Below are 14,257 nucleotides of genomic sequence, written 5' to 3' on the forward strand. Positions count from 1 at the left end.
CCTTGAATGTATATATACATGTGTGACATCACATGTAATGATGCAAGCAAGGTAGGTAAACAGTCTTCCCTAGAAAGTTGACTGCAACACTGTTCCTGCACTGTAGCATGTGCAGGCAGAAACTTTCCAGCTGCAGAGTTGACTTCGTACAGTCTCCTCGGGAATTGGTAGGGACCTGGTCCCTCAGCTGTTCCTTCCACTCTGAGGAGTTAAATCATATTCCACGCTGAATCTCAACCTGGAGTCTCGTGAACTTGAGGTCTTGTAAATGTGTAACAGATTCCTTATCTGGTTCTGGATAGTAAGTTTGTTAGATCATCAAAACATAAAGTAAAGTACTTATAACCAGAGTACTTGTAACCTATCAACTTCTCCCTTTTTGATGATGACAAACTTATAATTGAGAACCCTAGAAAGAGCCGTAAAGAACCAGATTGTGAGCCAGAAGGACCTTAAGTTCCATTTGAAGCTCTACATTCCCCCTTAATCAGTGTAAATATTCTTAAGTTCCCCCTAAAGCTCTGCATTCCCTCTTAATCAGTGCAATTATTTTTTTCCCTTTTGGCATCATAAAAAGATCAAAAATAGGTAAGTAGGAAGGAAGTCTAGTTTTAAGTTAACTCATACCACATATGTGCACACAGTCATGATTAAGAACAGAGTATAAAAGCATAGTACAAACAGCAACAAGGGAAAATCTTGCATTAACAAAGTTTTTGATTTACAGCAGGAGCAGAATCAATGTTACTACCACATCCACACATTAGAACAATCAACAAAACTACCACGACTTATCATCATAAGAACTGACCCGGAGATACTGGACACTGAGGAGACAAATTTTAAGAAGCACTGGGAGGAGAAGGTTTGGAAGCAGAGGAAATTGTTTGGAGGACTAGATCCATACGAGCATTCGCTGACATTTGCTCATTGAGCAGTCTTTCTTTCAGGTCCTCCACTTGTTTCTTGAGCTCAGTGTACTCCTTTGTCAGGCGAGCATTCTCTTCATTCTGAGAATGACTGGAACCAGGTGCCTCTTGCAGCTGACTTATCTGAGTATCAAGGATATCATTCCTTGCTTTCAATTGCCTTATCTTATTAGTAGCACTGTTTTGAGCATTGATTAACTAAGAAATAGTTGAAGTGCTTGCAACCTCTCCAAATTTTTCTATACACTCACATTCTTCAAGAATGTTTTTCGAAAAAGTTTGCTCCTTGGCACCTAGTTTGACTGGTCCGAAAGGAACCTTGAAGTGCTCGAAGACCTTGGTAAGAAGGAACCCATATGGCAGCCCATGATTACCATCTTTAAAATCAGCCATTTTGTTCATGTGCTCTATCATGATCCCAGACAGATTGATGGTAGTAAAGTCATCCAGTGCTTCCATGAGGAATAGGTCTGCACGAGTGGTGATGGATTGTCTCTTAGCTCGAGGCAACAATACTTTGTTTACCATCTCAAATAGCAATTGGTAAACAGGAAGGAGGGCCTTCTTCAGAACCCGTTCCCCCTACTGAACTACTCTGTCCTTGAAGATTGCATTTCTGAAGTTCTGAGTACAAACTCCTTTAGCACTAGATATCCCTTCAGTGAGCACACCAAGAATAGATCCTAGCAAGGAAGCGTCTAATACCATATCAACTCCATTCACCAAGGCACAAATATGATCATCATCAACCTTGTACAGGTTGGCATAAAAGCTTTGAACTTCCTCCTCATATACCCTAGCAGCTTCACTTGTGAACAAGTGTGTCCATTGTTGGAAATCACAGATCTTAACAAATTGTCTCATACCAGCCTCTTCCAAGACATCAGAGGCGAAAGTACGCCACCATAGTACCTTTTGATTTCTTAATCTTTCTTTCCAAGAACACCCCGGATCATCAAGCTTAGCCTTCTTTGAGGAACCAGGTTCATCAGCAGTATCAACCTTTCTCTTAGCAGTCTTGCGGACACCCTTCTTCTTTTTATCAGACTTCGTAGGTTTTTTACCTAAATCTTTCTCCATATTCTCAGTAGCAGCAACATCAACAGGCTTAGTCCGATGTTTCAAAGACACAAAAGATCCCCCTTTTGGTTTGAGAAGACCATGCTTTTGTGACATCTTCCTAGTCAACGTACTAGGTTCCTCCGCTTCTTCTTCATCCACACTCACAACCGGAACTATCTTGTCACGACCCCAAATATTCGGTCGTGATGGCGCCTATAACATTACTAGGCAAGCCAACCCAAACATCGATCATAGCCCTTTCTCTTTTAATAAATTATTTTCTAACACAGGTTTAAATACCAATTTTTTATAAGAAGTGATTAAACAACTAAAAATGTGCAGAAATCAATAAAACTTAAGACAACACAGGCCAAACATCTGGTGTCACAAGTCTAGAGCCTCTAACATATAAAATCTGACTGTTTGATACAAAACAAGTCTAAAATGCGGAAAAACAAGGATAGAGGAAGAAAGCAGGGTTGCGGACGCCATGCAGCTACCTTGCAATCTCCGGCAAACTCTGGATAAGCTACAGACCCTCACTCTGCTGCTCGAACACTGGGATCTGCACATAAGGTGCAGGGAGTAACGTGAGTACGCCAACTCAGTAAGTAACTAAAGTAAATAAGGCCTGAAAGCAGTGGCGAGCAGTTAAAATCATATAAAGGAGTAAACAACAGGATAATAGATCAAACTCTACAGTTTAAAACCAGTTTTGTCATAAAATCTCCAGTTTCATTTGGAATACATGAAATCATTTACTTAGAAATTCATCAACAGAGGCTTATTTTAAAAAGATGAGTGAAAGCAGTGAAAATATCATAAATGGGCCCCTCGGGCAAGATATCACTCAAAATATGGCCTCTCAGTCACGCGTGACTTAGCTCTCGCCAATCATGTACTCACACTCAGCACTCATGCTCATTAATATCTCATAATAGTAATAATCATAGTAACCGCTGCTACGTGCAGCCCGATCCATAGTTTATAGTCGACTATGCTCACTGGGGTGTACAGACTCCGGAGGGGCTCCTACATCCCAAGCGTCATATCGCTGCGGCGTGCAGCCCGATCCACAATTTATATATGTATAAATCCTTACCATTAGGTTCTCAACCTCTCTTAGTTATTAACCTCATAGCCTCTCAGCACAACAGTAGAAATTAGGGAACTCAGTCCAAACAGTCCTCACATTTAAGAAGTAGAATGATAAAACCAGTTTTAAATAATAAACAGGTAAAACATGACTGAGGATATGCTTTTAAACAAGTAGAGTGAGGAAAGACAGTAAAAATGCCCCTAAGGGTCTCAACAGGTCGGCACAAGGCCCCAAACATGGCATACATCCCATAATATATTATAAATGACTAAAGTATGGAATATCATAAGGTTCTAAATCAAATACGCAGCTTAATAGTCGCTATAGGACGGACCAAGTCACAATCCCTACTGGTGCACGCCCACACGCTCGTCACCTAGCATGTGCGTCACCGCATTTATCAAAAACAATTCAAATACCGGGGTTTGTACCCTCAGTTCCAGATTTACAATGGTTACTTACCTTAAACCGGTCCAAATTCTAGCCCGCGATGCCTTCGCCCCTCGAATTGGCCTCCACTCGCATCGAATCTATCCAAAATCATAATCACAACGTCAAAATATTCTAAGGGAACGAAGCCCAAGCGAAGATATTCAATTTACAACACAAATCTCGAAATTGCTCAAACCCGGCTCCCTGGGCCCACGTCTCGGAATCCGACAAAATTAACATAAATGGAATCCTCATCCTCTCACGAGTCTATACATACCAAGAACATCGAATTCGGACCTCAATTGCCCCCTCAAATTCACAATTTACACTCTCCAAATTCAAGCCCTAATTCCCCAATTTAAGCTTTAATTTTCACATATTTCATGATTAAACAAGTAAGAATCAACATAGGATCGAGTATAGAGTTCAAAAATCTTACCTCCAAGTGTTTCCCTTCGATTCTCTCTTCAATCCTTCTCAAAAGCTCCAAAAATCGCTCAACAATGGAGAAAATAGACAAAAATCGCGAAACTCACTTTTAAACATTCTGCCCCAGGTAAAATTACCTTCTTCGCGAACGCGACCGGCCTCTCGTGTTTGCATAGACCAAATTCACTACCTTTCCAATTTTCCCTTCGCGAACACGGACAATTCCATGTGAATGTGATGATTCGCCATACCAGGCTTTCGCGAAGGCGATGCAACTCTCGTGAACGCATAGCACATGGGCCTGGGGTGCCCAACGACCTTACTCCTCTACGCGAACGTGACCCCAGTCTCGCGTTCGCGATGCACATGAATCCTCCACCTTGGCGCTCGCATTCTCATCCTTGCGAATGTGTAGAACAAAAATATCATCACATAAAACACCCTTCGCGAACGCAAATCCCTGACCGCAAACGCAAAGAACAATTCGTCTGCAACAAAAACCAACAAAAACTACCAAGTCCAAAGTCCAAAATTGATTCGTTTAACTACCCGAAACTCACCCGAGGCCCTCGGGACCTCAACCAAACATGTCAACATATCCCATAACCTCATTCAAACCTGTTCCAACCTTCGGAATACTCAAAACAACATCAAACACCAAAATCACATCGGATTCAAGCCTAAGAGCTTCAAGAACTTCCAAATTCCGTTTTTGATCAAAAAGTCTATCAAACCTCGGCTGAATGACCTAAAATTTTATACACACATCAAAAATGACACAACGGTACTACTGCAACTCTCGAAATTCCACTCCGACCCTTATATTAAAATCTCACCTATCAACCGGAAAATGCCAAAATCTCAATTTCGCCAATTCAAGCCTAAACCTCCCACGGACTTCCAAAATGTATTCCGATCATGATCATAAGTCCCAAATCACCTAACGGATCTAACCATATCATAAAAATTCTAATTCGAGATCATATACCAATAAGTCAAATCTTGGTCAAACTTTTCAAATTTCAAGCTTCAAAATGAGAATTGTTCTTCCAAATTCATTCCGATTACTCTGAAAACCAAAAACAACAATTTACATAAGTTATAATCCATCACACGGGTCAAGTCATACCCGAGAACTAGCGAGCAAAGTGCAAAAGCTCAAAATGACCGGTAGGGTCGTTACATATCTCTTCATTAAAACTTTGTCATCTTTCACTAATTGTCTTCTCCTTGAAATTGTCTTCTCCTTGAATCAGTTTGACTATTCTTAAGAGAAGACTGAAGAGCCTCCTTATTTTGCAACCTTGTTGTGGGTCTCTTAGAAGTGGGATCTTCACCAACAGCTACTCTACGCCTAGGCAGACTGGCGATTGGTAAGTCATCAAAATCTTCTTCACTATCATCCTTTTGATTTTCAGACGCAGGACCTTTCTCAGGCATGATTACACTTATAGGCTCAACATCTAAATAAGGAAAGGGAGCATTGTCAGTACTAACCTAGGGTTCCTGAGTAGGACTCGGAGTTGGATCCTCCGAAGGCAGATCAGGTCCTCCAATAGCTTCCCCAATAGTACCTTCCTGTGCTGAAGGATCAACATGCACAAGCTCACTATACTCCTCAATAGGCTTAGATGCTTCCCACTGAGTCTTAAAACCATGCTCACTTCCTCCGACAAGAACCCCTTTACTGGCGATGGACAACATATTTTCTATTGCTTCCTTTTCTTGCATATTCATGAGAAGTTCAAGAGAAGTAGGACAGGCACATGTGGACTGGGGTTTAGGAGCAGTATTTGTTAAGTCGATGACTTTATTTTCCTCAACTTGGTCTGCTTTTGATTCTTCTTCTATAGGAGAGTTTGAGATTTTTCGATGTTCTTCATTCTCAGCAATATTCGTGACATTTCTCTATTCTGGCGAGGTAAGAGATAGGCTATGGGCAACACCTCCTGCGAGAGTTGATGCTTAGTAACTCTTGTGAGAGCAGGAACTCGAATGGGTAGGAGAGGAGATGGAGTGTTGGGTTGACTCTGGTCTAGGGTTTTGGTTATCAGTAGTGTGGGGAGAAGAGACTGGTGTTGGTGTTTCGCCTAGTGAGGACTCGATATTACTAGAGATCGTTTGATCTTCAGCCATGGTGAGAGGAAGAGAAGATTTGGTGAACTGAAGAGAGTGAATAGGAAATAGGTTTGGAAGTGTTGGTATGTGAAGTATAGTGACAAAGATGGATGTATTTATGATGACAGAGAGATTGGTTAGAAAAAAAGGGCAAGTTCTAAGGAGATGGGTCAATTTATAACTGGTGAGGCGTTTGGGTTTAAAAGATGCAAAACTAAAAGCTGACATGCTAATGATGTAGCACTTGTTTTAATTGTTCAGAATTGTGCATGAGAGAACATAGAAACTACTAACTTGTGTCAGGAGAACAAGGTTCCCTGACTGATCTCTTGTTGGTAAGCTTTGCACTTTTTACTAGTGTATACAACTTCAAATGCTTATTTGCTCTATAATCATCAAGCGTGTCTACCTGTAACGGTATATAGATGAGTTAGACTTTGCTAGAAAACACCTTTTAGCTAAGTACCTGAACCTTTCTTTCATAGCCAATCATTGAGGGACCGGGTTCTCAATTGGGTTTTATCAACCCCAATGCCAGACGATTTTGCTCGAAGTGTTCTCTGCTCAGGGCTTTGGTGAATATATCTGCAATTTGGTCTTCTGTGCTACAGAATTTCATGCATATAAGCCCTTTCTCAACATTGTCTCTAAGGAAATGGTGACGTACATCAATGTGCTTTGTCCGCTTATGTTGAACTGGATTTTTTGCCATGTTGAGTGCACTAGTATTATCATATAAAAGAGGCACACAGTCTTAGAATACTCCGAAATCTTCCAATTGATGCTTGATCCACAAGAGTTGAGCACATCAAGAGGTAGCTGCTACATATTCAGCTTTTGTAGTTGAAAGTGCCATAGAGTTCTGCTTCCTTGTACCCCATGAGATTAAGCAGGAACCCAGGAAGTGTGCCATTCTAGATGTGTTTTTCCTGTCTACCAGATATCCAACATAATTAGTGTCAGTATACCCAATACGGTCAAGTTGTCTCCTGAATGATAATAGAGGACCAGGTCCTGTGTTCCTTTGAGATATCTCAGTATTCTCTTGGTAGCCTTCAGATGAGATTCCTTTGGATTGGATTGAAACATTGCACAGAGACCCACACTAAAAACAATGTTTGGTCTGCTTGCAGTGAGATACAATAGTGACCCTATGATCCCTTTATAGATGGTCTAGTTTACAAGAGAACCAGGTTCATCCATGTCTAGACGCATAGCTGTTGCAATGAGCGTATTGATAACTTTTGAGGCTTCCATATCAAACCTTTTCATCAGCTCTTTGATGTGCTTTTGTTGACTTATAAATGTTCCCTTCTTAGATTGTTTCACTTGAAGTCTTAGGAAGAAATTCAGTTCTCACATCATACTCTTCTCAAATTCACTCTCCATCAGTTTAGCAAAGTCTGCGCAGAGAGAGTCAGTTGTGGCTCCAAAGATGATGTCATCGACATACACTTGAACAATGAGTAGGTTCCTCCCTCGTTTCTTTAGGAAAAAAGTGTTGTCAATCTTCCCTCTTGCAAAGTCATTTTCTAGATGGAATCTTGACAGCCTTTCATAGCAAGCCCTGGGAGCCTGTTTTAATCCATACAATACCTTATCTAGTTTAAACACATGAATAGGGTGTTTGTGACACTTAAAACCAGGAGGTTGCTTGACATAGACTTCTTCTTTTAGATAGCCATTAAGAAATGCACTTTTGACATCCATTTGGAATAAAGTGAACTCCATGTGAGATACAAAGGCAATCAGAATTCTAATGGCTTCTATTCGAGCTACAGGGGCGAATGTTTCATCATATTCAATCCCTTCTTCCTGATTGTAGCCTTGAACCACAAGCCTTGTCTTGTTTCTTGTTGTATTTTCAAACTCATCAAGTTTGTTTCTGAATACCCACCTGGTTTCTATAATGGTTCGATCAGCAGGTCGAGGAATCAGGTGCCATACCTTGTTCCTTTCAAATTGATGCAACTCCTCTTGCATAGCTGTGATCCAGTCTGCGTCCTTCAGTGCTTCTTTTATATTTTTGGGCTCTATTTGGGAAAAAAACTGAGAAGGCAAGTGAGTTTCTTGATTTTGATATGGTCTGAACTCCTAAGTCAAGAGGAGTGATTATGTTGTCAAGAGGATGTAAACTTTTGAACCTCCAATTTGGTGCCTGAGTCTCATTAGTAGAGGAACTAGGCACATCTGGCTGGGATTCTTGAGCACTTATTACTTCATAGAGTGGAGTTCCTTGGACTGCATCAACAACTCTATTTTCAACTTCAGTTGTTGCAATCGGGGGACCAGGTTCCTCTCCAATTGATGGAGATGTATTTGCATATTCTTCATTGGATTCCTTGACATGGCTCATTATGTCTGCCTTTCCATTTTCCATGTCAATTACTTCACCTGACACAAATAAGGGCTCTCCATCTTGATCAACATGTCTGTTCTTTTCACAGTAGAGGTGAGCTTCATCAAAGATCACATGAATGCTTTCTTCTACACATTAAGTCCTTTTGTTGTAAACCTTGTAAGCTTTGCTTTGAGATGAGTATCCCAGAAAGATTCTTTCATCACTTTAGGCATCGAACTTCCCAATATCTTCCTTTCCATTGTTATGAACAAAGAATTTACACCTAAAATTTCTTAGATGTGACAACTTGGGCTTCCTTCCATTCAGCAGTTCATATGGAGTTTTGTTCAGAAGGGACCGGATCATGCACCTGTTTACCAAGTAGCACGCAGTATTAACAGCTTCTGCCCAGAAATATTTTGCGATCCCACTGTCAATTAACATTGTTCTTGCCATGTCTTCAATAGTTCTATTCTTCCTCTCCACAACACCATTTTGTTGAGGTGTTCTTGGAGCAAAAAAATTGTAAGTGATGCCATTTTCAGTGCAGAACTCATCAAATTTGACATTGTCAAACTGCGTCCCATGATCAAATCTGATGCAGGCTACTTTATTACCCATCTTCACTTAGATCTTTTTGACAAAGGCAACAAACACTTCAAAGGTTTCATCCTTGGGCAGACTACGAACCAGGTCCTTCCTTACTAATTTGTTTAATAATGTGAAGCTAGCGTGACCTAGCCTCATGTGCCATAGCTCAGTATCATCATCAACAACGCATAGGCAACTTAGATCGCCATTCTTCAGCGATTCAAAATCAGCTACTTAAATATTCTTGTATCGTTTTGCCACTAGCACCACCTCACCGGTCACCAGGTTTATAACTGTACAGATTTTTGACACAAATTCCACCTTGTTTCCCTTGTCATAGATTGGGAAACGCTTAGTAAGCTATACTTCAATCCGTTCACGTAGTACACATTTTTGATTGAGTGAGAGAGAGACTTCCCAATCTTTCCTACTCCCATAATGTATCTCTTCTTGCCATTCCCAAAGGATACACTCCCTCCTTACAGGGCTTTTAGTGAAATGAAATCATTTGTACTTCCAGTCATATGCTTTGAGCAACCACTATACATATACCATTGTAGGTCGCTTCCTTTCACTGTTCTATGCACAAGAAGATTAGGAGTTAGATTTAGGAACCCAAGCCAATTTGGGTCCCTTTTAATGAGAAAAAGGGTGAATAAGAGATCTTTTGGTCCATACAGGCATTATGCGGATTTTAAATGAGGGACCAAGTTCTCTACTTGTAGTTACTTTTTCAGCAAAGGATTTGTTTTTCTGCTGTGAATGACATCTGGCCTTACAGTTTTCTTTAAGGTGCCTATTATTACCACAGTGGGTGCAAGGCCAATTGTCAGGTACATGTAACGTACTTGCTATTAGGGTTGTAAGGGATCTTTTCCCTTTGAAACCCAATCCTCTGCCTGTTTCCCCCATTGTTGGAGTACATGGCAGTAATAGCATTAGAGGACTAGGTCCACTTGAGTGATTTTTCAAGATCACTCTTCACGCTACCTAGCTCTTCCTGAAGTTGTTTGTTTTTTTCAAGCTCAGCACACAGACTAAACTGCACTGACTTTAGCTCATTTTCAAGCTTAATATGTGCCTCGCTTGCAACTTCCTTTCCTTTTTGATAATTTTTAGCCCTACTTTCTATTGTAGGTTTCCCAATGATTTCCTTCAAGTCCATTACTAACACTAGACGGTCATCTCTTTCTTGTTCTACGTTTTTAATCCTTTTCTTTAAGACATTTCTTTATTTCTTTAGGTTCTCAATTAACTCTCTTAGATCAACTGCAACTATTACTAGGTCATCTCTAGATTGTTCTGCTTCTCCTAATTCAACTATTAAGACATCTCTGTCATTTATAAGACTATAATAAGCATCGATTAGCACATTTTTGAAAGACATGAGTTTCTTAGGAGAATAAGATTTCAGATTTCTCTGAACATCTAGAAAATTTACCTCATCATCATCGTCATCTTCATCATCATACTGGGCCATCAACGCAAAAATTGAATCATACTCAGTTGATTCACTTTCTACTGTCATCATAGAGCTATTACCTGGTTCATCATCTTCTCTAGATTCGCTTGATGAATTTCCCCATGCAGCAAGAGCTTGTCTCACGACATTGTCAGTGGCATTTCTTTCTATTGAAGCGCTATCAGGAACTAGGTTCCTTTTGGCTGCTTTGTCAGAGTTGTTCTTATACTGATCCTGCTTTAGGATAGGTAAATCCTTGATTGAATGTCCTGGATTGCCACATTTATAACATAGGTCATAATTCTTTGTCTTGCTAGAACTTCCCCTATTTGGAATGCCTCCATTCCTGCGAACCATCTTCTGGAATCTTCTTGTTAGGTATGACATATCACCATCTTCACCACTTGACTCGTTGTTTTCTATTTTGAGAACCAGGTTATTCTCCTTCTTGGGCTCTCTTCTTTCACTGTCTTTCTTCTTCTTCATTTCATATGTTTTTAGATTTCCAACAAGCTCATCAATAGTTAGCTCCTGCAAGTCCTTCGCCTCTGTAATGGCATTCACTTTGCTTTCCCAAGAACTAGGTAGCACACTTAGGATCTTTCTAACTAGCTTTTTTCTTGGAATAGTTTCACCAAGGGAGTGAAGCTCATTAATGATAGAGGTGAACCGGGTACGCATTTCTTGGATAGATTCATCATCTTGCGTCCTGAAGAGCTCGTATCAGTTGTGAGCATGTCAATTTTGGATTGCTTGACTTGTGTTGTTCTTTCGTGAGCTGTCTGAGGGGATTCCTAGATTTCTTTGGCTGACTAATATGCTGATATAATGTTGTATTCATCAGGTCTAACACCACACACCAGAATTGTCACGACCCGGATTTCCCACCCTCAGGAGTCATGATGGCGTCTACTCGTAGAAGCTAGGCAAGCCGCGAAATAAAGAATCACTAACTCTTTCATTTTAGCCCTTTTTAACAATTTGAATTAATAGGTAATCAACATTGAAATACTAACGATAAATAAAATCAAGCGGAAGACTTAGTCTGATAAAATAACCAAAGCCAGTACGACAATGCCAACATACGTCTCTACCCGGAATCCGATGTCACAATATCACGGATTGTCTATGATTACTACAACAAAAGTCTGAAAAGAATGTACAATCTGTTTCGGAAACAATGAAAACAGAATACATAATAAAATAGAAGAGAACGCAGGGCATGTGGACGCCTGCGGGATAGGACTACATCGGGATCTCTAACTGGACTGAAGGCATCCACCCAAATGCTACTGTCCAAAAGCTGATCCGGGATCTGCACATAGTGCAGAGTGTAGCATCAGCACAACCGATCCCATGTGTTGGTAAGTGCCTAGCCTAACCTCGGCGAAGTAGTGACGAGGCTAGGACCGACTATCAAATAAAGTTGTACAGTTATATAAAAATATAAATAAGCAAGTAAAGATGGGAGGGGGGTACATGTTGCGGGGGTATATCAATACCAACGGTAAATCAAGAGTAAAGGCATAAGGACAACTTAAAATTTACAACAAAACAATAAGGAACCTGTATCAAATCTATAAACACTTTGTATCATCAATTGTTGCGGCGCGCAACCCGATCCCAATATATAACAATACTGTTGCGGCGTGCAACCCGTTCCATATCATTTATCACTGTTGCAGTGTGCAACCCGATCCAATTATATTATTGTTGCGACCTGCAACCCAATCCATTTATATCATTGTTGTGGCGTGCAACCCGATCCATTTATATCGTTGTTGCGGCGTGCAACCCGATCCACATATAATATTATTGCGGTGCGCAACCCAATCCAAATAAAACATTGTTGCGGCGTGCAACCCGATCCACGTATACAATCAACAACAATCATAACAAGAGTCTCGGCAAGGGATCAATAATGAACTACCCTATCCCGGCAAGGGAATCGACAGTATAAGTAAATACGTCCCGACAAGGGAGAAACAGCTATAACCAAACTTGTTCCAACATCTAACTACCTCAGCTAACACCAATACTCAACCATAAGTAATTTCCACGAGAATAATCATAATCCTTGTTCAATTCAGAGGATCATCAATTTAAGCATCCGTAGTATTATTTAAGAATAGAATAAATTACAATTTGAGACTCGCGGTCATGCTCGACACCAATGTATAGATAATCATCACCATGCCTATACGTCGTACTCAACAAGAAACAAGTAGTAAATAGGACACAACTCCTAATCCCTCAAGCTAAGGGTAGACCAAACACTAAGCTCGAACATCCACGGCCAACTCAAGCCTCAAACACCGCTTTTCCTTTTGAATTTCGCTCCAAATCAATTTTATCTAGACATAATCGACTTAATAACATCAATAAACGCTAAACAATCCAATTCCAATGCTTAATTATAGCTTTCCCATCATTCGTCCCAAAAAGTCAAAAATTGACCTCTGGCCCGCTTGGTCAAAACACGAGGTTCGAACCAAAACCTGATCACCCATTCACCCACGAGCCCGAATATATAATTAGTTTCAAAATTCGACCTCAAAACGAGGTCTAAATCACAATTATACAAAAAAAGCCCTAACTCTACCCAAATTCCTAATTTTCTACCCTTAAGAACATGATTTAAGCCTAGAAATCTAATGGGTGTTAATAGAAATTGAAGAAAATGAGTCTAAGATTACATACCTATGGATTGGTGGTGAAATCCTCTTTCAAAAATAGCCCAATTTGGAGTTTGGAAGAAGAAGTTAGGAAATTTTGATTAAGTCCCGTTTTGCTTCTGTTTTAAAAATCACTGGACAGGCCTTCATCGCATTCGCGATAGGCCTGTCATGTTCACGATGAGTTAGGCCTCAGTGACCTTCGCGTTCGCAACATTGGGCTCGCGTTCGCGGATCTTTGACCCCTCGAGCTTCGTGTTCGTGGGACAGTGGCCGCGTTCGCGTATAACAAAATGTGAACCCTCCCCCAGGCCTTTAACTTTACGCGTTCGCGAGTGCTTGGACGCGTTCGCGAAGGGTATCCCCCCCTCAACCTCGCGTTCGCGTCTTAGGATTCGCATTCGCGAAGAAGAAATCTGGCACCTGGGAGATTTGCCTTACGCGTTCGCGAGTGGGACCACAAGAACGTGAAGAACAAAATCCCTGGGCACTGAACAGCCAAAAACCTGCAATTTTTTATAAGTTCAAAACTTTCCGAAATCCATCCGAAACTCACGTGAGCCCTCGGGGCTCCAAACCAAATATACGTACTAACTCAAAAACATCATATGAACTTATCAGTGCGATCAAATCGCCAAAATAACCTCTTAAACAGTGCATTTAGCATAGAAATCTAAGAAAAATCTCAAAACTTTCAAAGTAGGAATTTTCACAACTACGGGTCCGAATCACCTCAAATGATCTCCGTTTCTTACCAAATTTTGCAGGCTCATCTTATTTCACATATAAGACCTGTACCGGGCTCCTGAACCAGAATACGGGCCCGATACCATCAAATTCTAAATGCATTTAATTTCCAAAACTCATAGAAATTTCCAAAAAATAATTTTCTTTAAAAATTCATTTCTCGGGCTTGGGACCTCGGAATTCGATTCCGGGCGTACGCCCAAGTCCCATATTTTTTCACGGACCCTCCGGGACCGTCAAATCAAGGGTCCGGGTCCATTTACCCAAAATATTGACCGAAGTCCACTTAAATGCATTTTAAGTCAAAATTTCAACATTTTCACGGATTTTCACATAATAGCTTTCCGGCTACGCGCCCGGACTGCGCACACA

This window comes from Nicotiana sylvestris, chromosome 10 (assembly GCF_000393655.2).
Source record: "Nicotiana sylvestris chromosome 10, ASM39365v2, whole genome shotgun sequence".
NCBI lineage: Eukaryota > Viridiplantae > Streptophyta > Magnoliopsida > Solanales > Solanaceae > Nicotiana > Nicotiana sylvestris.